The sequence below is a fragment of the Phacochoerus africanus genome, chromosome 3 (assembly GCF_016906955.1).
Source record: "Phacochoerus africanus isolate WHEZ1 chromosome 3, ROS_Pafr_v1, whole genome shotgun sequence".
Taxonomy (NCBI): domain Eukaryota; kingdom Metazoa; phylum Chordata; class Mammalia; order Artiodactyla; family Suidae; genus Phacochoerus; species Phacochoerus africanus.
Genome location: NC_062546.1, coordinates 93,705,794 through 93,730,155, shown reverse-complemented (window position 1 = coordinate 93,730,155; position 24,362 = coordinate 93,705,794).

Sequence of the window (24,362 nt, the reverse complement as noted above, 5' to 3'; positions counted from 1 at the left end):
GGCGCAGTGGAAATCTATCCGACTAGGAACTATGAGTTTGCGGGTTCGATCCCTGGCCTCACTCAGTGGATTAAGGATCTCACATTTCTGTGGTTGTGGAGTAGGCCAGCAGCTGTAGCTCAAATTAGACCCTTAGGCCCCTAGCCTGGGAACCTCCATATGCCACAGGTGTGGCCCTAAAAAACAAAAAAAAAAAAAAAAAGAGAGAAAGTCTAGAACTTGGGAAAAAAATAAGAGACCGTTGGCTTTTCAAATTTGCAATGATTTTAAGGTTAGTGGGTGGGAAAAGGAATATTTTTGTGAGAGTCAGCCATGAGATGGACTCTGCCCAGAGCATCACACCTTTTCTCTCACATCTTGAATAAAAGCTGAAAAAACATTGTCCCCACTTTATGGATAAAGCTCAGAGAAGTTGAGCAGTTTGCCCAAGTTCACACAGCTGGAAAGCAGTGCAACTGGGACTGAAACCCTTGGCTGGAATCACACCAGACCCTGTGCCAGAATTACCTCTCCCACCTTTTGGGTCTTAGAACTAGTGGCTGGAAATCTAGAGACCTAGTTAGGTGGAAGAAAAGGAACACTGCTTGGCACTTAAACCCTGGTTCTGCTGGAGAGTATGTTCAGCAGGACACCTTTGCATTCCAGTCGTAATGCAGGTTGCAGAAGAGTTGTTGATGTGGGGGCAGGGAGTAGTCCCTTCCACTGCTGTTCTCCAGCCTCAAAGGGTGTTACAGCGGTGAGATTTTCTTTGAAAGAGAGAGATCAGAGGCATAGGCTTGGAATTTCAGACCTTGTTTCAGCCTCCAGCATTCCTCTCATTTCACTACCCATTTGGGCACTTGTCTTCCTCTTAAAAGATAATTTAGGAACTACTTTACCTTGGTTAGATGGTTGCCTATGGGTGAGAACGCAACAAGGTGAAATTAGCATTGCAGGCACTTGACAGGTGCTTCATTAATTAGACTGCTTTATTTAGCAGACACTCTTCAGTGTCATTCCCCTCCTGAATATGCAGAATAGGCAACTACTTATGTGTCCTGAATTGAGGAGTGCTGGGGTGGCCCTCATTCCAAAATAGCCCCCCTCCTGGCATCACACCCAGAGTCTTTCTGCAGCTAAGCCTCTGTATCCAGGCAAGTCCTATGTAACAAACTGACCCCAGAAACTTGGAAAGCAACCTTGGAAGCTGGATTTGCAAAGGATCTTCAAATTCTTCATCCAGCTCCCCTCTGGCCAAGAACCCCCTTTTTTTCTTTTTATGGCTGCACATGTGGCATATGGGAGTTCCCAGGCTAGGGTTCAAATCTGAGTTGCAGCTGCCAGCCTACGCCACAGCTACAACAACAGCATCATGGGATCTGAGCTGCATCTGTGAACTACACCACAGCTCACTGCAATACTGGATCCCTGACCCACTGAGCAAGACCACAGCTCGAATCAGCATCCTAATGGATAGTAGTTGGATTCGTTTCTGCTGTACCGCAAAGGGAACTGACACCATGTCAGATTCTTAACCTGCTGAGCCCTAATGGAAACTCTGAACATTTTTAAATAGTATTTTCCATGTCTGAGCATTTAGCTGCTGTACAAATTCTTCTTGTGGACAGAGGCTGCCATTTTTTATGGTTAATTTTGTCTACTGGCTTTAAGGGTCTTTTTTCAATAGAGCCTCATCTATTTCTCTAGGTTTCATGTCAACACAGAAAATGTACCCAGAACTGCGATGATCTACAAAGGTTAGAAGGCAGATCTCCTCCAATCCCACCTCCCTTTTCCTTGGAGGAAGACTCAGAGATTTCCTTTCTAAAGGAAAGGAGCCCATATTTTCCCATCTTGGTCTGATAATTTCCATTAATAGTGGTCCCCATCCCATCTAGAAAATTTCATTTTTTTCCTTCCTGGGGATTTCTCCTTTAATTTTAAATGTCTTTTAAACTTTAGATACTCCCTCATTTGTCTTTAAAACAAAAACAAAACCATCGGTTAATTTACTATGCTTATTTTTATTCAAATTTTCCATTGGACATCAAATATCTTAAAGATTGGTTTTTTGTCACACTTCCTTTCAAGCGTGCATGAATGTATCCATCCAGCGTCCATCTATCCATCCACCTATCTACCCATACACCCAACCACTCATCCATCATCCATCCATCTATTCATCCATCTATATCCAGCATCCATCTATCCATCCACCCATCTATCCATACACCCACCCATCCATCATCCATCCGTCTATCCTTTTTTATATATATATATATCCATTCAGTTATTTACATATGCATTAATCTACATGAAAGAGTATTTTCTAAGTTTTCAATAAGTGCCAGAAATAAAGAATTCATGTTATGTGCTCAGTCACTTGAGAGCTGATGATGAAACCTTACAGCTGCCAATAATCAAAGACCACTTGACTGCTCTCCATTACTATTTTGCCTCCCCAGTGTTGTGAATCTGCCTTTCCTTGGCAGTCTTAGTTGGACTATCTGAAGAGAGTTTGGGTAATGTGGTTTTCAGACATCCAGCCCTTACACTGCAGGCTGGACATTAAGGGGACAGGGTGGTGCTGAGTGCCATTGCTGTCAGAAAGCACAGACTACATCTTTACCTCCCCTGCACCCTTAAGTACCTCTACTCATATTTAAACTTCCTAACAACAATAACAGATATATCATGCTCATACCTAATACAAACACACTTATCTCCTTTACAACAAAGATGCTCTTGTTCTCGTCATAAAATAGGAATAACAGGATCATCCTAGTCATGGTACATGGTTCTGACAGATGCTCACAGCCTTTCTTCATCAGTCATGATTCTCCTTTTGAAATCTTACTAAAGACTAAATTATAAGGTTAAATAAACATCACAACACATATTACACGCATTTTATATGAAATAATTGGCGGGAAAGGAAATTGGCTAATATATACAAGTATATAAATAATAGCTATTGCAGCCCCCCACTTTTGCAATTGGTTATGAAATCATCTTTGGCATTTATAACTTATTATTTCCACTATCCATTCCCAATTCCCTTTGCCCTCTTTGTCCTTCTTTTATCCAACACTTGAGCTGATCAGAGCTTTTCACCTGATGAGAGGACTTAAATATTTTCTCTTAGAGAGTTTGTGCCCTGAGTGGTGCTGAATTCATTGAGTTGCTGTGGTTTTTCAATAACTTTTGCCATTGGGTATGTAATCACTAGATGGCTTCCCAGGGGATTCTATGGATTTTTGATAGTTGATGATGTGAAGTGATGTGGGGTTTACATCCAAATAAACTCATCGTAAATTGAGAATATCATAAGTCCAAAATGCTTTTAATATACACCTAACCTACTTAATATTATGGCTTAGCCTATCCTACATTAGATGTGCTCAGAACACTGATGTTAGCATACAGCTGGGCAGAAACATCTCATGCAAAGCCTGTTTTATAATGAAGTCTTGACTATCTCACGTCATTTACTGAGTCCTGTACTGAAAGTGAAAAACAGAATGGTGGTATGGAGACAGAATGGTTGTAAGTGTATGGGTTGTGTACCCCCACATTTGAGTGGCTGACAGGGAGCTATGAGAAGAGCCCAGAAAAAGACAGTATTCAAAATTAAAAGTACAGTTTCTACCAAGTGCATATTGCTTTTGCATCATTGTAAAGTCAAAACATCGTAAGTCAATCCGTCTTAGGTTGAGGGCCATTCTGAATTGTTCTCTGCTCCCACTGTTTAAGAGCTGCTCTATTTCTCTTTGACCTGCTAAAGTCAGTACAATAACCCTATATTTTGCCTGTTAGTTTAGTAGAAGGAGGAGCTCAGAATGGCCAGGTAGCCAGATCAAGTTAAAGTTCAGTGAAACAATTGTTGAGCTCCTCCAGTAAAAGCATTCTTGCCTTGGGAACAAAGACCTCTAAACCGGCAGAGTTCAAAGGGTTGGAGGGGTAAAGAAAAAATTTTTCAGGTTGGTTGTAGGAGTAGCAGTGAGGGTGGCCACGCTTGTCTTCATGGCTTGCTTTCTCCCACTTTTACACGTGGCTATCAGAGACAAATTTGCTGGGTCACAGCATATGCTGTATTTTACAGGATTGCTTCTCAACAGTGTACGGTGGTATCTCTGAGCTGGTGCCATAAGTGAGTTTTTAACAGGCCACTACAGTTTTCTAGAAGGTCATCTGTTTTTGCATAATTGGGAAAATAGTAAGAGTAGTGAATGCCCAGGGCACAAGCCTGTGCCTTACTCCTGCTGCTGAAAAATACATTTCTTTGTGAGATGTATTGGTCTATAGAACCAATACCATGGTAATAACAAAGGCATTTAGTAGCTTCAGGGATGAGAGTCCAGCAGAAACATCAGGGTCAGAGAAAGCAAATCCAAATTCAGAGCAAGTCTATTCTAGTGGGGACAAATGGCTGACCCTTCACTTGAAGGGGCCCAGTAAAATCTAACTGCCACCAGGTGTCTGGCTGGTTCTCTAGGGAACGGTGTCATATTGTGAACATGGTTTCCATCTCTGGTTTTGGCAGGCAGGGTGTGTGGCAATCATAGCAGCCAGCTGAGATCAGTATTGTAGGACTGACACAACTTCAATCTACGTCCTGGCTGCATGACTCGGGAGCTTGTCGAGCAAGCCCTAAGGGCGCTGGGGAAACAGGCTGACTTGTCGAGGACGGATTGATTGCTTTACCTGGCGACTGAGACCAACAGGTGAGACCTGCAGGCAGGTGCCCTTTTGTAAAGAGTCATGTACAAAGCATATATTTCCACACTGTCTGTTCATTCCGATAGATTCACCTCCCTGCCACCATTTCCTAATCCAACCCCTTTCCAGCCTTCACCCCAAAGCCAAACCATTGTTACCAGTCATGAGTCAATGCAGATCTATCTCTCTGACCAGCCCTCTTTCCAGGCTGGATCTGGTCCTGCAGATTGTACTCATATAACCGACCTTAACCTTAGAGCCTAACCCCGTATGTTAAGTAAACTTTGGCACATTGATTAAGAAAGAGCAGAAGCTGAGAATGGAAATGGGGATACTGTATGAATTCTGCTTAAGCTGATATTTCATTCTGTACTGAGTCTTTCTTCTCAGCAGAAGAGGCCCCTCCACTCCTTTCTGGGGAGGTCATCCTCATCCTGTATGGACACTCTGTCCTGTCCTCACCTTGACCTTTCACTGATAAGGGAACATGGATATTACCAGTTCCATCCCCACAACCTTGTGTTGCCTCCAGACTCATGACTGTGGGAAGCAGATTCTGGGGGAATGGACACAAACAGCTCGAACTTGAAGGCACGGTTTGCAGGGAAGATTTTGAAAGCTGCTGTACAGCTTCCTGCCTCTGTGGCCATGGTGGCTTCTGCTTCTTTCCACCTTCTAAATCTTTCAGGAGTGCTTCTCCTTGGATGGGTCAAGGAAGAAACTACACTGGCAAAAGGGTCTGGGAACTGTGGTTTCTGGCCTCCTGCCCCTGTGCCACACGAGAAAACTTAGGCCAGGAGAACTGGTGACAATATTCTGTTCAAAGAACCCAGCAAAGTGCATGCTTACAGGCTCATGAGGAGAAAGTGAAGTGGTAACAGAAGGAAGAAGGACTATTCCTGTGAATAAGCTATTTGGGAGCATAGAAAGGAGATAAAGAAAATTCCTTGCATGGAGAAAAATTCTTATCGAAGAAATAGTTTCATCATTGTTCTTGGGTGAAAAGACAGTTTCTGAGGACAAAAAAAAAATGATAGACTTGGTTCATATAAGTAACTGATATCCTGCTGGAGACCAGTTCCTAAAAATTAATGCATTTCCAAAGATTCCTCGAAAGCTGATTTTCTCAAGATGGTTTTGTTGATAGAAAGGCTGAAGTCTTTCTCTCTCTGGGTGTGTTCTTGCTAGGGTATGAAATGTGTTCTGGGGAAAAGCTTGGAGAGTGAGTGGGCCAAGAAGGAAGCGGGCACATGTGTTTGTTAAGAGGTTTTGACAAACCATCCGGACGGGGCATCTGTTATTAACAGTGGGAGCTAAATTGCACTCTTTTGTTTCTCTTGGCACACGCTGAGAAACGAGCCCACATGTCCCCTTTGGTGCGATTGTGGAGACGCCAGCTCTCTGGGAAAGAAAGGAATTGAGGGTTTGAAATATGTGGACTTCCTTGGCATCTGTACCCAAAATGTCTGAAGGATGAATAATGTATCCATGATTATTCCTGATTAATATTTTAACCCTCAATATTGCACCAACAGGGAGAGTGTTGGCATTTTAACAGCTTCTTTAATAACAGTGGAGAAGATTCTCCTTAGCCATCAGAAGCAAACTCAGCTCAGAATTCCTATTGTGGTTCAATGGGTTAAGGACCTGATGTCTCTGTGAGGATGCAGGTTTGGTCCCTGGCCTCACTCAGTGGGTTACAGATCTGGCGTTGCTGTGAGCTGTTGTGTAATTTGCAGATGTGGCTCAGATCAAGTGTTGCTGTGGTTGTAGTGTAAGATGGAAGCTGCAGCTCTGATTCAACTTCCAAAAGTCATGGGTGTGGCCATAAGAAATAGAAAAAATAAAAAGAAGCAAACTCAGCTCTTTTTGGCAAGGAGCCCTGATGCCCAGGGAAACCCAGTTTCCCTTCACGTGCAGAAATCAAAGGCCCAAGATGAAGTAGGACATGGTGAATTTGGGTCAAGATTGTTTTAAGGGAGTTCCCATTGTGTCTCAGTGGGTTATGAAGCCGACTAGTATCCATGAGGACATGGGGTCGATCCCTGGACTCACTCAGTTGGTTAAGTACCTGGCATTTCCATGAGCTGCATTGTAGGTTGCAGACATGGCTTAGATCCCTGTGTTGCTGTGGCTATGGTGTAGGCCAGCAGCTGCAACTCCGATTTGACTACCAGCCTGGGAACCTCCATGTGCCACAAGTGTGGCTCTAAAAAGAAAAAAAAGAAAAAAAAAGATTTGTTTTTAAGGAGCTAAGATAAGCTCAGTGGAAGCTTTTCACTGAAGAAGGTGACCCCGCAGTGGCAGTTATAGGGAGAGGCTGGATAATTGGAGGTACCAGGGAGCCATGGTACTGGGCAGGAAGATTTACTAGGGGTTAAAGAGGGTGAAAAGTGACAGGTGAAGGAAGGGCCCACGCTGTGGGTTGGGGCGAGCATTTGAGAATAACACTTCGGACAGCCGTCTGGTCCCGGGCTGTCTTTTCCACTGAACTGGCAAATCAAAGCCACAGTTTCAGGTCTGGGCATCCCAGGAGATCAGGTTGTGTCTAGGAACTGCCCCACCAACCAGGTGAGGGGACCAGCCAAAGGTCCCCTTGGTGGCATCTCTTCTTTGTAACTGCCCTTCCTAGGACCACTTGCTTGGAGGGCACGTGTGTGAGCTGGGCTCCCACTTTGTGGATGCAGGGAATCTGGGGTCCTAGTCTCCCACAAACCTACCTTTGCTCACCTCATCTGGGGTAATCTTGATGTTTTATATTATCTTCCTCCTGCTGGAGTCCATCACCCAAGAAAAGCATCCTGCTGAAGTACGTGATGGTGTCAGTGGAGGCTGCTTCAGTAGCAAGTGACAGAAACTCCTCTCAAGCAGGTTTGCATTGCTTTCCAAAAATGAATTTCATTGCCTCATATAAATGAAACACACAGATGATCTAGATTCAATAACATTAGAAGCTGTTTTCTGAACAGGAGTTTGGAGATGGTGGGTGGGTGAAAAGAGTTGACGGTGGTCAGGAGTTACAAACAGCTGATTATAAAATAAATGAGTCATGACGGTGTCCTGTACACCATGGTGACAGTAGTTAGTAATACTGTACTCTGTATTGGACAGCTGCAAAGAAAAAGGCACAAAACAAACACACACCAGAAGACAGAGAATTATAAGAGGTCGTGACTCATGGGGGTGCAAGTGCCCTCTGTCACTCACCTCTACTCATCTCTGACTTGGTCTCACCCCCAGGCAGGTTTTCCCTCTGTGGCTTAAAATTTCATGACTCAGGTCCAGAAGTGAAATAAGGTACTCTTTGTCTAAGTCCTGAGATTGAGTCTTTGGGGACCAGTGTGGAACCCATGTGCATCCCTGGTCCAATCTCTATGCCTGGGGATGGGAGTGGGGTTTCAATGTTCTGATTGGCCAGACCTAGCTCCTCAGTCTACATTCTGAGATGGGGGTGGGGATAAATTATTGCACTTGAACCACTTAATTTGGAAGGTTTGGAGGCTGGATGACTTCTTGAAGTATACGGGGGTTCTGTTACTAGAAGAGGGGGCAGGAAAAATATCTAGTGCATATGGGGAGGAGCAGGAGTTTAGAGCAATAAGGCAAGGGCATGAAGCATCTAGAACAACAGTGGCAAGTCTCAGCTATGAACACCATTTTTTTTCTTTTCTTTTTAGGGCTATACCCGAGGCATATGGAAGTTCCCAGGCTAGGGGTCAAATTGGAGCTGCAGCTGCTGGCCTGCACCACAGCTACAGCAACCCTGGATTCAAGTCACATCTGCTACCTACTCTGTAGCTTGTGGTAACACCAGATCCTTAATCTACTCAGCAAGGCCCAGGATCAAACCTGCATCCTCATGGATACTAGTGGGGTTCTTAACCCACTAAGTCACAACAGAAATTCCTGAATATCATTTGTTTGCAATGACTGCCTGAAACCTGGTGTTGAGAAGGATGCTGAGGCTCCTCCAGGATGCAGTGACTGATAAGCATGTCTATCATGGATGTAGAAAAGAGGGCTGGTGTTATAAGTGCCATGGGAGGGAGGAGGCAAGATGGCAAAAAAGTAGGGGGACACGCTTGCCTTCTCCCACAAACACAACCAAAAAAACCCATCTACACATTAAATGACTTGCACAGTACAGCAACTGAATGCTGGCAGAACTTAAACCTCCAAAAATGGCAAGAATAGCTTGACATAACTGGGTTAAACAAGGGAAAGGAGGAGAGAGAGAGAAGGGGAATCAGGACTGGACTGGTACTCCTGAGAGAGAACTGTGAAAGAGAAAGGGAACCCACATCCTGGAAACATCGATCATGTCAGAGGGATCTCCAGATGCCAAGAAAAGCACAGCAGTAGGTCTGAGATCTGAAAAGCAGAGTTGGAGACGCACAGATCATCTGAACCACTGGCACAGACACCAAAAACTGAGACGCTCGGGTAGGGGCTGGGCACTGAGACCTATGCTCCAGAGGTTAGTCCCTGGGAGCAGGCTGGGGTTGGCGGGGTGGAGACAGCCTGAAGGACTGGGAAGTGGTGCATTGTGGGTGGAGGGAGCAATACGCTAATGGCTGAGTAGTATAAAGCCACAATAGAGGGAACCTGGGAGAAGGTCTGGACCCGCAGGAGAGACAAGGTGCCAGTGTTGGGGAGGGGAGAGAAGGAGGGGCAGGCTGCCATAGAATACTCCTTGCACCCCAGCAAGTGTGCTTGCCTGCCAGCTAGCAGAGAGCAGAGCTTCCCAGTGCATCCCCCCTCCCCTACCCTGCGCGAGCCTGGCCAGAAGCTGCCTGCCATCCTGGTGGACTGACGTCATCACCTGAGGGAAGCCAACCACCTCTGCAGCTTTCCCCAGCCCAGCCTGCCCATCCTAGGGAGGCACCACAGCCCAGGAGCACCAGGTCAAGCCCTGTCCATCCATGGGATGTGCACCTCCACTGTGGTGTGCCCCTGCCTGTCCCGCCCACCCTTGGGAAGTGCTCCTTTGCCTCGGAGTGACCCTGCTAGCCCCACCCACCCTCAGGAAATGCCCTGCTGCCTCAAAGAAGGCCAGCCAATACCACCAAGCCTCGGGAAGCACTCCACAGCAGCACCAGGGCAAACCCTGCCCAGCCACAGGGAGTGCACCTCCACTATGAAAAAGAAAAACACAAGCAAGATGAAGAAGCTCAGAAAACATTCCCCATTATACCAACAGGAGAACTCACCTAAAGCAGTCAACAATGAAACAGAACTCTGCAGTCTGACAGACATGGAGTTCAAAAGAGAGATAGTGAAAATACTGAAGGAACTAAGAGAAGAAATGAACAGTAATGCAGAATCCCTCAGAAAGGAACTAGAAAATATAAGGAGGAGCCAAGAAAAACTAGAAAATTATTTGCAGAAATACAAACTGAGCTAAGGGCAGCAAAAACTAGAATGAATAATGCAGAGGAACAAATTAGTGATGTGGAAGATAGAACAATGGAAATCACTCAAACAGGAGAGCAGACAGAAAACCAAGTGAAAAGACATGAAAGCAATATAAGAGACCTATGGGATAATATAACATGGGGCAATCTATGCATAATAGGAATTCCAGAAGAAGGAGAAAAAGAAAAGGGGATTGAAAATATATTTGAAGAAATTATCACTGGAAACTTTCCAAATCTAAAGGATACTGATTTCAAGATACAGGAAGCACAGAGGGCCCCAAACAAACTGAACCCAAATAGACCCACACCAAGACATATTATAATAAAAATGGCAAAAGTCAATGATAAAGAGAGTATCCTAAAGGCAGCAGGAGAAAAGCAAAGTGTCAATTATAAGGGAACCCCCATAAGGCTGTCAGCTGATTTCTCTACAGAAACTCTACAGGCCAGGAAGGAATGGCAAGAGATAGTTAAAGCACTGAAAGGAAAAAATATGCAACCTAGAATACTCTATCCAGCAAGAGTATCATTTAAAATAGAAGGGGAAATAAAAAATTTTTCCAACAAACAAAAACTAAAAGAATACAACAATACGAAATCCATTCTAAAGGAAATATCGAAAGGGCTTCTCTAAATTAAAAAAAAGAAGAGGAAGAACTAGGATGGAGGAAACCACAGTCAGAGAACAGTCACTCAAATAAGCCAGCATACAGATCTAATCATGAAGATGTTTAAAATAAAATTAAAGAAAAGAGACATCAAAATCATAAAATGTGGGCAAGGGAAGTAAGAAAATAAATGTATTCTTTTTTCTCTTTTTTTCTTTTTAAATTTTATTATGGTAATGAAGTGTTCGAACCTACAGGACTATCAGGCTAAAACACACAATTGTAGGAAGGGGTTAACATACTTAAAAAACAGGGCAATCACAAATCAATACTGAAAATTATATTCACAAAAAATGAAAAGTACTCAAGCAGAAAATAACTGGAGACCATCCAACTAAAAAGAGAAAGGAAGAATGGAGAATCATAGAATCAACTGGAAAATGAGGTTTAAAATGGCAATAAATAAACATCTATCAATTATCACCTTAAATGTCAATGGACTGAATGATCCAATCAAAAGACACAGAGTGGCTGATTGGATAAAAAAGCAAAAACCTTCAATCAGCTGCCTACAAGAAACTCACCTTAGGACAAAGGACACATATAGATTGAAAGTGATGGAGTGGGAAAAGATGTTTCATGCCAACTGACAAGACAGGAAAGCAGGAGTTGTAATACTCATATCAGACAAAATAGACTTTAAAATGAAGGCCATAAAGAAAGACAAAGAAGGACACTCTTTAATGGTTAAAGGATGCATTCAAGAAGAGGATGTTGCAATCATCAACATATATGTCCCAGATATAGGAGCACCCAGATACATACAACAAATATTAACAGACATAAAAGGAGAAATTGATGGGAATACAATCATAGTAGGAGAACTTAATACCCGACTCACATCAATGGACAGATTCTCTAGACAGAAAACCAATAAAGCAACAGAGATCCTAAAGGAAACAATAGAAAAGTTAGACTTAATTGACATCTTCAGGACACTACATCCAAAAGAATCAGAATACACATTCTTCTCAAGTGTGCATGGAATATTCTCAAAAATTGATCACATGTTGTGGCACAAAGCTAACCTCAACAAATTTAAGAGTATAGAAATTATTTCAAGTATCTTCTCTGACCACAATGGCATGAGACTAGAAATGAACCACAGGAAAAGGAATGAGAAAAAACTGACTACATGGAGACTAAACAACATGCTACTAAAAAACCAATGGGTCAATGAGGAAATCAATATGGAAATTGAAAAAATACCTCGAGGCAAATGATAATGAAGATACAATTACTCAATATCTATGGGATGCCACAAAAACAGTGCTCAGAGGGAAATTCGTAGCAATCCAGGCCTTCCTAAAAAAAGAAGAAATATCTCAAATTGACAACTTAACTCACCACCTAAATGAATTAGAGAAAGAAGAACAAAAAAACCCTAAAGTCAGCAGAAGGAAGGAAATCATAAAGATCAAAGAGGAAATCAATAAAATAGAGATTCAAAAAACAACAGAGAAAATTAATAAAACCAAGATCTGGTTCTTTGAAACGGTAAACAAAATTGACAAACCTCTAGCTAGACTCACCAAGAAGAGGAGAGAAAGAACCCAAATTAAAAAAATAAGAAATGGAAAAGGAGAAATCACAATGGATACTGCACACATACAAAAAAACCATGTGAGAATACTACGAACAATTATATGCCAACAAATTTGAAAATCTGGAAGAAATGGTCAACTTTCTAGAGTCTTACAGCCTGCCAAAACTGAATCAAGAAGAAATAGATCAACTGAACAGACTAATCACTAGAAATGAAATTGAGAAACACTCCCTGCAAATAAAAACACTCCCTGCAAATAAAAGTCCAGGACCAGATGGCTTCACAGGCAAATTTTACCAAACATACAAAGAGGATCTGGTGCCCAACCTCCTTAAACTTTTTCAAAAGGTTGAAGAAGAAGGAATACTCACAAAGACATTCTATGATGCCACCATCAACTAATTCCAAAACCAGACAAAAAAGAAAACTATTGGCCAATATCTTTGATGAATATAGGTGCAAAAATTCTCAATAAAATCTTAGCCAACTGAATGGAACAACATATTAAAAAGATCATACATCATGACCAGGTGGGATTAATCCCAGGTTCACAAGGATGGTTCAATGTACACAAATCCATCAACGTCATACACCATGTTAACAAAAAGAAAAGACAAAAACCATATGATCATCTCAATAGATGTGGAAAAAGCATTTGACAAAGTCCAACATCCCTTCATGATAAAAACTCTCACCAAAGTGTGTATAGAGGGTACATTCCTTAACACAATCAAAGCCATTTATGACAAACCCACAGCAAATATAATACTCAATGGAGAAAAGCTGAAAGCCTTCCCACTAAAATCTGGAACAAGACAGGGATGCCCACTCTCACCACTGCTATTCAACGTAGTATTGGAAGTCCTAGCCACAGCAATTGGACAACCAAAGAAATAAAAGGCATCCAAATAGGAAGAGAAGAGATAAAACTGTTGCTGTATGCAGATGACATGATACTATACACAGAAAACCCTAAGGACTCAACCCAAAAACTCCTTGAACTGATCAACAAATTCAACAAAGTAGCAGGATATAAGATGAACATTCAGAAATCAGTCGCATTTCTGTATACTAACAATGAAATATTAGAAAAGGAATACAGAAATGCAATACCTTTTAAAATTGCACCACAAAAAATCAAATACCTGGGAATATACCTGACCAAGGAGGTAAAGGACTTATATGCCAAGAACTATAAAACATTAATCAAGGAAATTAAAGAAAATGTAAAGAAATAGAAAGATATCCTATGTTCCTAGGTTGGAAAAATTAATATTATAAAAATGGCCATACTACCCAAAGCAATTCTACAGATTCAACAAAAAATTAATAATGTAAAAATGGCCATACTACCCAAAGCAATCTACAGATTCTATCAAATTACCCATGACATTTTTCACAGAACTAGAACAAACAATCCAAAATTTATATGCAACCATAAAAGACCCAGAATTGCCAAAGCAATCCTGAGAAACAAAAACCAAGCAGGAGGCATAACTCTCCAGATCTCAAGCAATATTACAAACCACAGTCATCAAGACAGTGTGGTACTGGTACCAAAACAGACAGACAGACCAATGGAACAGAATAGAGAACCCAGAAATAAACCCTGACACCTAGGCCAATTAATCCTTGACAATGTAGGCAAGAACATAAAATGGGAAAAAGAGTCTTTTCAGCAAGTATTGCTGGGGAAACCTGGACAGCTGCATGCAAATCAATGAAAATAGAACACCATGCACCATGCACCCCAGGCACCAAAATAAACTCAAAATAGCTGAAATACTTCAATATAATACAAGACACCATCAAACTCCTGGAAGAGAACATAGGCAAAACATTCTCTGACATCAATCTTATAAATATTTTCTCAGGTCAGTCTCTGAAAGCAACAGAAATAAAAGCAAAAATAAACCAGTGCGACCTAATCAAACTGACAAGCTTTTGTACAGCAAAGGAAAAAAAAGACAACTTTTTGGGAGAAAATGGGAGAAAATAGTTTCAAATGATGCAACTGATAAGGTCTTCATCTCTAAAATATACAAGCACCTTATATTAAGTCAACAGCAAAAAAGCCAACAACCCAATGGAAAAATGGGCAAAAGACCTGAATAAACATTTCTCCAAGGAAGATATACATATGGCCAACAAGCACATGAAAAAATGCTTAACATCCCTGATTATTAGAGAAATGTAAATCAAAACTACCATGAGATACCACCTCATACCAGTCAGAATGGCCATCATTAATAAGTCCACAAATAACAAGTGCTGGAGGGGGTGTTGAGAAAAAGGAACCCTTCTCACTGTTGAGAATGTAAGCTGGTACAACCACTATGGAGAACAGTATGGAGATACCTTAGAAATCTATGCATAGAACTACCATATTATCCAGCAATCCCACTCTTGGGTATATATCTGGAAAAAACTTTCCTCAAAAAAGACACCCCCATGTTCATTGCAGCTCTATTCACAATAGCCAAGACATGGAAACAACCCAAATGTCCATTGACAGATGATTGGATTAGGAAGATGTGGTATATATACACAATGGAATACTACTCAGCAATAAAAAGAATAACATAATGCCATTTGCAGCAACATGGATGGAACTATAGACTCTCACTGAGTGAAATAAGTCAGAAAGAGAAAGACAAATACCATATGATATCACTCATATCTGGTATCTAATATCCAGCACAAATGAACCTTTCCATAGAAAAGAAAATCATGGACTTGGAGAACAGACTTGTTGTTTCCCTGAGGGGGCGGGGAGGAAGTGGGAGGGATTTGGAGCTTGGGGTTAACGGATGCAAACTATTACTCCTGGAATGGATTTACCATGAGATCCTGCTATGTAGCCCTGAGAACTATGTCTAGATACTTACCTCGCAGCACGACAATGGGAGAAAAAATTATGTATACATGTATGTGTAACTGGGTCCCTATGCTGTACGGTGGGAAAAAAAAAACAAGTGCCAGGGGTTAGCCAACCCAGATGGAGAAAATGCCTTTATTTGGCCATGCTAGTCACTAATGCCTTTAAAATGAGAAAGCTTTTTTTCCTTTGAGAAAGATAACATGAGACAGGTTTTCCTGCTGGAGATGAGCAATATATTCAAGTATCTCTTGTTTTGATGAAGGTCCCAGGGTATCCTGCTCCATTCTTCCTTCTGTGAAAATCAGGGTAAAGCAGAGAGCTTGGCAAGTAGTGTTGAGATGTGGGTGCAAAGTCTGGGGAGTGCTTGAATGCCTCTGCTTCCGGCACAATTACATTGTGAATGAGCCAATTGTCTGGAAGATGTAAAATGTTTCGGAGTGGATTTCTCATCCTGACAAACTCCTCCGCTAACCGCCAGGGAGCACCGGGCTCTTTAGCTGTTGAAGGAAATAGCATTAACGATGAGAAGTAGGGAGGCTAACGGCCAAAGCCCCTCCGCCCTCTGCTGGGTACAATCAACTTAATCTTCCGTGGCATGTCGGCTGCCCTCCCGCCATTCTGGGCCTCATTATACATGCTCCTCCAGCCCACTGTTTCCTGCTCCACATTTCCTCCTTATGCATCTGACATTACCTAACAAAGACATCTAACTTCACTTCTTAACCACTGTCGTTCAGGTGCAAGTCAGTGTCCTCTGGCCTGAGGGGCCAGTGGTACACAGCCACCAGGGCTGGGGTTCAGAGAGAGGTTCTCCAGGGTGCATTCTCTCTAGGACTCATTTGGCAATATCCCTGAGCATCAGGACCAGACAGAAGTAAACATCACCAGTCTTCATCCCCCAAGAGCATGGAGTCTGTGAGCAAAGACAGACCCCCTTCAATGTGTAAGTTATAACACAGAACCATCTGAGTTCAAAATGCAGGGGTAAATCTGAAGAGCTGCCCAGAGATGCAATCATAAATGAAGGCTTATCATAAAATGAAGGTTCCTGAAACTCTTGCTCATCCTAGTGTGATTGGGAAGAACAAATCTGACTCCATAGTGGATCTTTTTCTTTTACTTTAACCTCTGTATACTATTGCTTTTGCTACAAGTTAAGAATGTTGCCAAGAGTCTGAAATATACAGGAGAGCCCATTCTCAAGGCTCTGACTTTAAGAGTATAACACTTTCCCATTCACATAGAAATAAAAAGTTACAGAACAGAGACTAACATGTGTCTTGTTGGAGGTTTACCCATGAACATTGTGACCTGACCTACAAGGACAGCTGTGAGAACAAAGGAGTCCAACACCAAAAGTTTGCAACAACAAACCATACCCCTCCCTCACCCGACCTTTTAAAAATACCTTGCTGAAACCCTCCAGGGATTTGCGGTTTTCTCAGAAAACCAAGCAAGCTTCCTTGCTTGGCCTTGCAGTAAACTTTTCTCTGAGAGTTCCCGTTGTGGCTCAGTAGGTCAAGAACCAACATAGTGTCCGTGAAGATACGGATTCCATTCTTAGTGAGTTAAGGATATGGTGTTGTCACTGCTGTGGTATGGGCCGGCAGCTGCAGCTCCAATTCCACCCCTAGCCTGGGAACTTAAGTCACAGGTGTGTCTTTAAAAGGAAAAAAAGGACTTAAAAAACCCTGTTATTTGGCCTCCTCCTGTGTCAGGTACATGAATGTGCATTTGGTAACACTATGAAGTGGTCTGGTCCTGTGTTTATTGCCCCTGTTTCATAGATGGGAAAACCCAAGTTTAGGTTGCATAGCCATCCATTCATCCATTTACCTTTTTTTGGTACCTACTGTGTGCCAGCACCTTGCTACATGCCAGTGAGGTAGAGATGAGTTGTCCCTTCCAGTCCTGATTGAGATGTTCTTGTCTATTCCTCTAGAGACTCTGCTCAGTAAATGGATCTGGGAGGCCCAGCACCTGCTTGTCTGCATCAAGATTTCCCCACCAAAGATGTGGGATTGTGCATTTCATGCAGTGCAGCCTCAAAGACACACCGTTCCAAAAAATGGTCTCCTCCCGAAAACTGCACCAGATGTTCTGCTGTGAGATTTCTCTGTCAGTTCTCAGAGGCTTTGCCCTGACAGAGAGGGCCTCCTGGCTACACAAATGCAGGTCCATCCCATGGCTGGGATCATCTCTTGTGAACAAAGACAGTTTACTCTCTAAAATTTTCTGTTTGCCTAGTTGTTGACATAACCTAGAAGAACTTTTAAGAAAGTGCTAGAAACACCGGACTTAAGAGTTATGTTTACAAAGCCATCTATTATGTTTACAAAGCAGGTCTGGAGGCAGAAATCTTTGGGCTCTGCAGGTGTTGCATGAACTCCAGTGGTACCATCAGTGGAGGTTCCATAAGCCGTCTCTGAACTGCACACTGGAGAATCCAGAAAAACCCTGGGCCCAGCTGCCTCCCCTTCTCTGGAGTGAACACAGTGGAGATGCTTGCATTCTTTTTCCAATTTGTGCAAGGCTGTTAGAAATGTGCTGGTTTGGGATGGGGATTGGCATAAGCACAATGAGGTATATGGAATGACTGGCCAACAGTGATATGCTGGAAAGCACAGGGAACTCTACCCAATATTCTTTGATAATCTCTGTGGGTAAAGAATCTGAAAGAGAATGGATGTGTATACATGTATAACTGAGTCACTGTGTTGTACAGCAGAAATGATCACAACATTGTAAATCAACTATACTTTGGTAAAACTTTACAAAATGAAGAAAAAAAAAAAGACAGATAATTCAAGTTATTTTCCTAATACAAAGTGTTACACTCATGATTTGGTTCAGGCACATTTTGCCCACTCTCCTGAGAAGTTGTCGATAAGGATATTTTTAAGCTGACAGAGAGAATATTTTTATTTTGTTCCCCCAAATTTAGGCTGTCCTAGCTGGAAACAGGAGAGAGTGAGGGATCTTGTCAGCACCCCTTGGGATGAATTCTGCCAGTTCTACAGATCAGCACAGATGACACCCCCCTGTTAGGGGCTACATGGGGGCTCATTGTTAAAATGGCTCATTGTGCTGACCTTGCAAATAAAAAATGAGGGCCCAGTGACCCATGAGACTGACTACCTTGCTCAAGTGACATCCTGATTTCACTGCTGGTGCCTACTTTCCCAAGCCTATGAGACCACCCTACCATGGGACACCACACACCTCCAGTTTTCTCAAGATTAGGAGACCACCCTACTGTGGGACCCCTCCAACTTTCTCATGACTACCTGACCACCAGAGTCCAGCTGCAGGCGAAAGATGAACTAACCACCCCAGCTTCAGGGAATCCAATTTCCTGTTTGCGGGGCATAAGAAGGACCTGCCAGGAGGGCAGGGGGCTGGCTCTTTTCAAGGGTCAGTCACCCTCTCTTTTCCCTTTAATAAATTATCTTCCCCTTTGCCTGAACACCTGGCTTGTTCTCTTTTTCTCCTCACTTGCCTTACACCCCATAATATCACAGGGCTGAGAAGACCACCTGCTGGACCAAGGAGGGCTCTCTGGGCAGTCCATGACTTGGGGCTAACAAATGACCAGTCTGAGGAAGGTGGGACCGTGCTGTCCTGGACTTGGGAAAAGCAGGGTCACCCCTGCGCGGCCAGCACAGTGCTCTGCCCTTTTCATGCACTTCACTTTCCCCGAGTGGGACTTGAGGGGACTTTGGGAGGCAGAACTTCAAAGCAGAGGGCTGGTGGAGTTGAAATGGGGTTAGAGCTACTGTGTCATTTTGTACCTGGGAACAGAGGGAAAGCAAAAACCCTTCCCACAGAGCTAAGCGACCTCAGCTTTTTCCTGTAGAACACACCATTTGGGAACATTTAGGGTCAGTTATACCAAGTCCATCTAGATTTTTTTTTTCATATTAAACCTCTCCACTTGACCCCATGCTACCTTGAAAAGAATGAGGAGGGGTGAGTTAATTTTATCTTCTAGTTTTCAACTGATATATAGAAATCCAATTTTATTTTATTTTATTTTATTTTATTTTATTTTATTTTATTTTATTTTATTTTATTTTATTTTGTCTTTTTAGGGCTGTACCTGTGGCATATTGAGGTTCCCAGGCTAGGGGTCAAATTGGAGCTATAGCCGCTGGCCTACACCATAGCCACAGCAATGCCAGATCCAAGCCACGTCTGCAACCTACACCACAGTTTATGGCAACACCAGATCCTGAACCTATTGAGCAAGGCCAGGGATAGAATTTGCATCATCATGGATGCTAGTCAGATTGGTTTCCACTGAGCCACAACAGGAACTCCAGTAAATCCAATTTTAGACCAAAAATTACTGTCTTCTAGATTCCATGACTGTGACTGTATAGTCACTGTGTTATCACGAACTCTTCTCTCAGGCAAAAGGGATTCATTTCTAGAGTTCTCCCGTGAAGGGCCCCATGTGAGTCAACAAATGAGAACCAGATGTTTCATGAGGGAGACCTCTGGACATTCCATCTCTGATACATAACTGTGGGCAATGTGTAGAGGAAAGAATCTGGGTTCAAATTTTGAGTTTTCACACATCCTAGTTGCATGTCTAGTTGCATGCAAGCTACTTATTATCATTATTTCCTTGAACAGTTGCTGCTAGGGGGATAGAGCTTGCTACCCCTCACCCTGCTGTTTCTTCCCATGTGAGAGAAACATAAATAAATCAGCTAATACGTGTTCTCAGAAAGTAAAGACTGACAGTCCACAGTTCTTCAAAAGGTAATTTGCCCTTTGGGACTAGCCTTCCCTTGACCCATAACCACTGGGCCTTTCAAGAATGTGTTTTCCTAATGTTTTGAACATGCATATAGTGATAAGCAGGCCTCTGTGTGCTTTTAGGTGAGTGACAGTGCTAAGCTCTGGGATGGAAACAGACCAGCTCAAGTCAGGCTTGATTTCTTAAGTACCAAGGATATGCATAGGTTCAGATCTGCTTTTTGTCACTGAGTCCTTTACAGGTGTCCAGTGCTCTGTGGCCAGTCTTATCAGAATGAGGATCTGGTGCTGCTGGCCATGAAGTAAGGACAGCTGCATTGTTTTCTGGGGGCTGTACTCTCATCCCTTGAAGATTTATAGCTGTCGGGGCCCTGTTGGTCCTGCGCTGGCTTTGGCTGCTGGTGTCCTGCCCTGTCTGGCTCTGGGGTGGTCCGTCTAGCTTCTGGTCATCAGGCAGCACATTTGTGGGCTCCAGCCATGTTGTTGACTTCTGCTTTTTTACCTCCCTGACCTGAGAACATGCCCTTGTCTCCCCATCCTGAGTGCCCCACTGCACAGCTTCCAGGTGGGGTCAGTGCACCTCAGGGGCTTCCCCTGAGCCTGGCCATCATGGCCTGTCTGTATCCATTACTGCTAGCGATCTTATCCAGGCCTGCAGGACACTAGGGAACCTCTGCTACCCCAGCCTGGGCTCTGGGGATAGTTGAGGGTGATTATGCCCTCTGCTAACTTGCTCTGTTGCCCTTTGCTCTCCTACCCATGGCCAGAGTGGCACCAGGATGCAGGCGGTGATCTCCATGGGGTCTAGAAAGTTCCTTTCTGTGTCTGGGGAGGTATAAAACAAGGTACACTTTTCTGGGAGTCTCTCCCTGTGTGTCTGGGATTGTGCTTCAGATCTGTGCACATAAGTAGAAGGGGAGAGTTCCTCCCTTTCCCTTTCTGCCTCTCTGCCCTCCTCAGGTTCCTGCCTGGAGCTTAAAGGATGGTCCTGCTCCTTCCTGCGGGCCAGACACTTACCTCCATCACAAAGTCCTTCCCGAGGTGTCCCTTCTCCTCCCCTCCGCAACCTGGGATCAAGATAGAGAATAAAATGCACAAGAAAGACAGGTATTCCAAGTATCTGAGATATTTCAATCATGATTTTTGTTATTAAAGCAAATTCAAGATCAAAAGAGAGTGTTTCCTTTGTCCCCTTTCCTCTGGGAAACAACACAAGGACATCGACCACATAGTATGGTCACCAACGGCCACTCTTAACTGACCTGCCCATCAATCAATACTTTAGAGTTTTGGGAGTCTCAGAAACCTGGAACAACAATGAAGAGGGATTCAGCCTAAAAATACTCTACCTTGAAATAGCAAAGGCTATGAGAGGCAAATTTCAAGAAGGGAAGTTTGAGAGACTAACAAGTGGATGAATAGATATATTGCCCAACATGGGGAATACAGCATGTATTTTATAATAACTATAAATGGAATAGAACCTTTAAAAACAGTGAATCACTATATTGTGCACCTGTAACTTATATAATATTGTATATAAATTATACATCAATAAAAAGACAAGCAGATGAAGAAAAAATATACTCTCCTTTGAAAAGCACGGAAGTGTAGTTTTAGCAGCCCTTCCCCACCATATGTCTCATCTTCTCCCCCGCTAGGTCCTGGTTTCTGTGATATGCACTTTTTGTCCCTCCCTGCCTTTTCTGAACCTGAGCCACCTTGGATCTGGGCACCAGATCAATAAGGGGGGCATGGGGATTGTTAAAAATGACATGCGGGTGCCTCACCCTAGTTCTGTCTTGCTGTAAAATCCATAGGTGAGGCCTGGGCTCTCTCCCTCCACCAGGTGGGCTCTTTCTCCCCATGCCTGACCTGGTTCCTGAGGGCCAAGCTTTCTTTCTGAGGGTCCTTAGATCTCACCTGGCTGAACAGTTTTCCCTTAGCCCATTATGCAAAGAGGCCAACTCTGCCTGTGACCTCAACTCAGAGATGAACATTTCCACCTTCAGGTAAACCACCCTCCTGGGGGATGAGTTAGTCTGAAAAAACAGAAAAGAGTACAGGAGCTTTACTCAGGATTGTTCCTTCCTGCTCAGGGACACTGAGCGATGCACTTAACTTCCTGTCTCCCTGTCCTCCAGCAAAATGCTAGAGAACTTGAGGATGTCAGGAGTGCCTTCCTGTCCTTGAGGATGAGCTGCAGGGTCTCTTGGGCTGATAGAACCAGTCCACGGTGACCTAAATGGACTAAAACCATTTTCCCTTTTGTAGCCATTTGCAGGATGTCATTTTTACAGAAGCATTCCTTTACTGAAGAATGTTTTTCATGCTGCAATTGGTCTTATGATTCTTTCCTTATTATTTCCCCCTCCTACTTTCAAAGCCTGGCTTTGCACAGGTGCCCTGGGCCCCCCTGTCATCCATCAGAGTGATTGCCTCCTAATCTGTCTCCTGCAGGAGCTCCCTGGATGTTCCCCTTTATCCTGACATGACGAGATGCTCGCAGCCTCCACATTCCCACTGTTCATCCTCATGAAGGAGGTGGAATCTTCTGACTGTTGTCTTTTCCTTTCTCTGATGCCATGACACCCTGCTTTGGATATAATCTGATTCGACAACATGCCACACAATGTGAAAAGATCATAATGCTTCTTTTGGTGGGAAAGTTAAACATGCAGCCTCCAATTTCTGATGCTGCTTTTCTTCCACAAAAACTGCCCAGAGAGTGGTTGATTTTCTTCTCTTTGAGGCAGCTCTAAAAAGAGAGAGGAGATGAAATTGTGATAGAGAGGGCTGCCTGTGTCCTTGGCTTTATACCAGCGACAGAGAGAACAGGAAACCTTGCCTTGTGAGCTCTCAGCAGAAAAGAAGACATATCAAAAGCCCAGAGGGGCTCGGGAAATTGTCTGCCATGGTCCACAGGGCTTTCTGCACTGGAACGTATTGTCAGTTGCCCCTTTCGAGTCACTCAAAAGGGCTCTGGAAGTGTCTTTCCTTTCTTCCCACTCATTTCTTAGGAGCCAAAGTCATCAATGCTAATAAAATATTAGTGTTGATAATGAGATGAAAGAAAATAATAACTACCATTTGTTGGCATGGAGTATGCATTAGATGTACACATACTGTTATGTTTAATTCTCACTGTGGTCCTACGGGAGATAAGCCATCTCTGTCATATAGGCAGGGAAAAGTGGAACTTGAAGCAGTTAAACAACTGTCGGGAGTGCAGAGCTAGAAATAAATGCCAAAGTGATGATTCACACCCAGGGCTTTACAGCTTCAAAACTTGTGCCCTTCTTTGCACTTTAAACCCATCTTATTTAACCTTCCCCCCCCCATTTTTAAAATTATTATTGAAGTATTTACTGTGCTGTGTTAATTTCTGCTGTATGGCAATGTAATTAAATTACTGTATACACATATTCATTCCCATATAGGTTATCACAGAATGTTGGGTAGAGTTCCATGTGCTAATCCTTGTTTATTACCTATTTTATATATAATAGTGTGTATATGTTAATCCCAAACTCCTAATGTATCCCCACCCCCACCTTTCCCCTTTGGTAACCATAAGTTTAATATCTGTCTGTGAGTTTCTATTTAGTAAATAGTTTCATTTGTGTCATTTTTGAGATTCCACATATAAGTATGGAATTTGTCTTTGTCTGATTTACCTCACTTGGTATGATAATCTCTTGGTCTATCTATATTGCTGCAAATGGCATTATTTCATTCTTTTTATGGCTGAGTAGTATTCCATTGTAGATGTGTATCACATCTTCTTTATCTCAACTGCATGATCTTCATTTTGAGATGCAGTGTGATAAGAAAAAAATGTGCCTGCAGGGTCAGTCACACATGGCTGGGAAGCAGGCTCTTGTCTTAATTAGCTGTGTAGGGACCCAGTAGAAGCCTTCTCATTAGACTTCTGCATTTGGATCCAGCCCTTCCTGCAGAAGTATGGCCCACCTGGGCCTGGTTCACTGAAGGTGTGTGATACATTCCTGTTTCCTTCTTTTACAGCTAAGGTTTTTAGGGCCAGGTTGAAGCCCATGGCGAAGGCATCACATGAGATGTGCAACATTGGCACACAGATCTCCTTTCCTTTGTCTCTTCCAGGTGACAGAGCCATCATCCTCAGGCAAACACTCAACTCTGCCTTGACCCAAGGAGGGAGATAGCCTTTCAAAAAATGTAAGCACCAGGAATGGAGCACCAATTTGGTAAAGTGGAGATGCTACATTTCTGTCTTAAAGAGAAGGATTTATTCGATGGCTGTTCCAAGGAGACTAATGGGGCCAAATTATAGAAGTGATTCTTGGATACTTAGGCTTTTTAATGTGATTGCAGCCCTGGAAATGTACCTCGGCTGACTGAAGTATAAT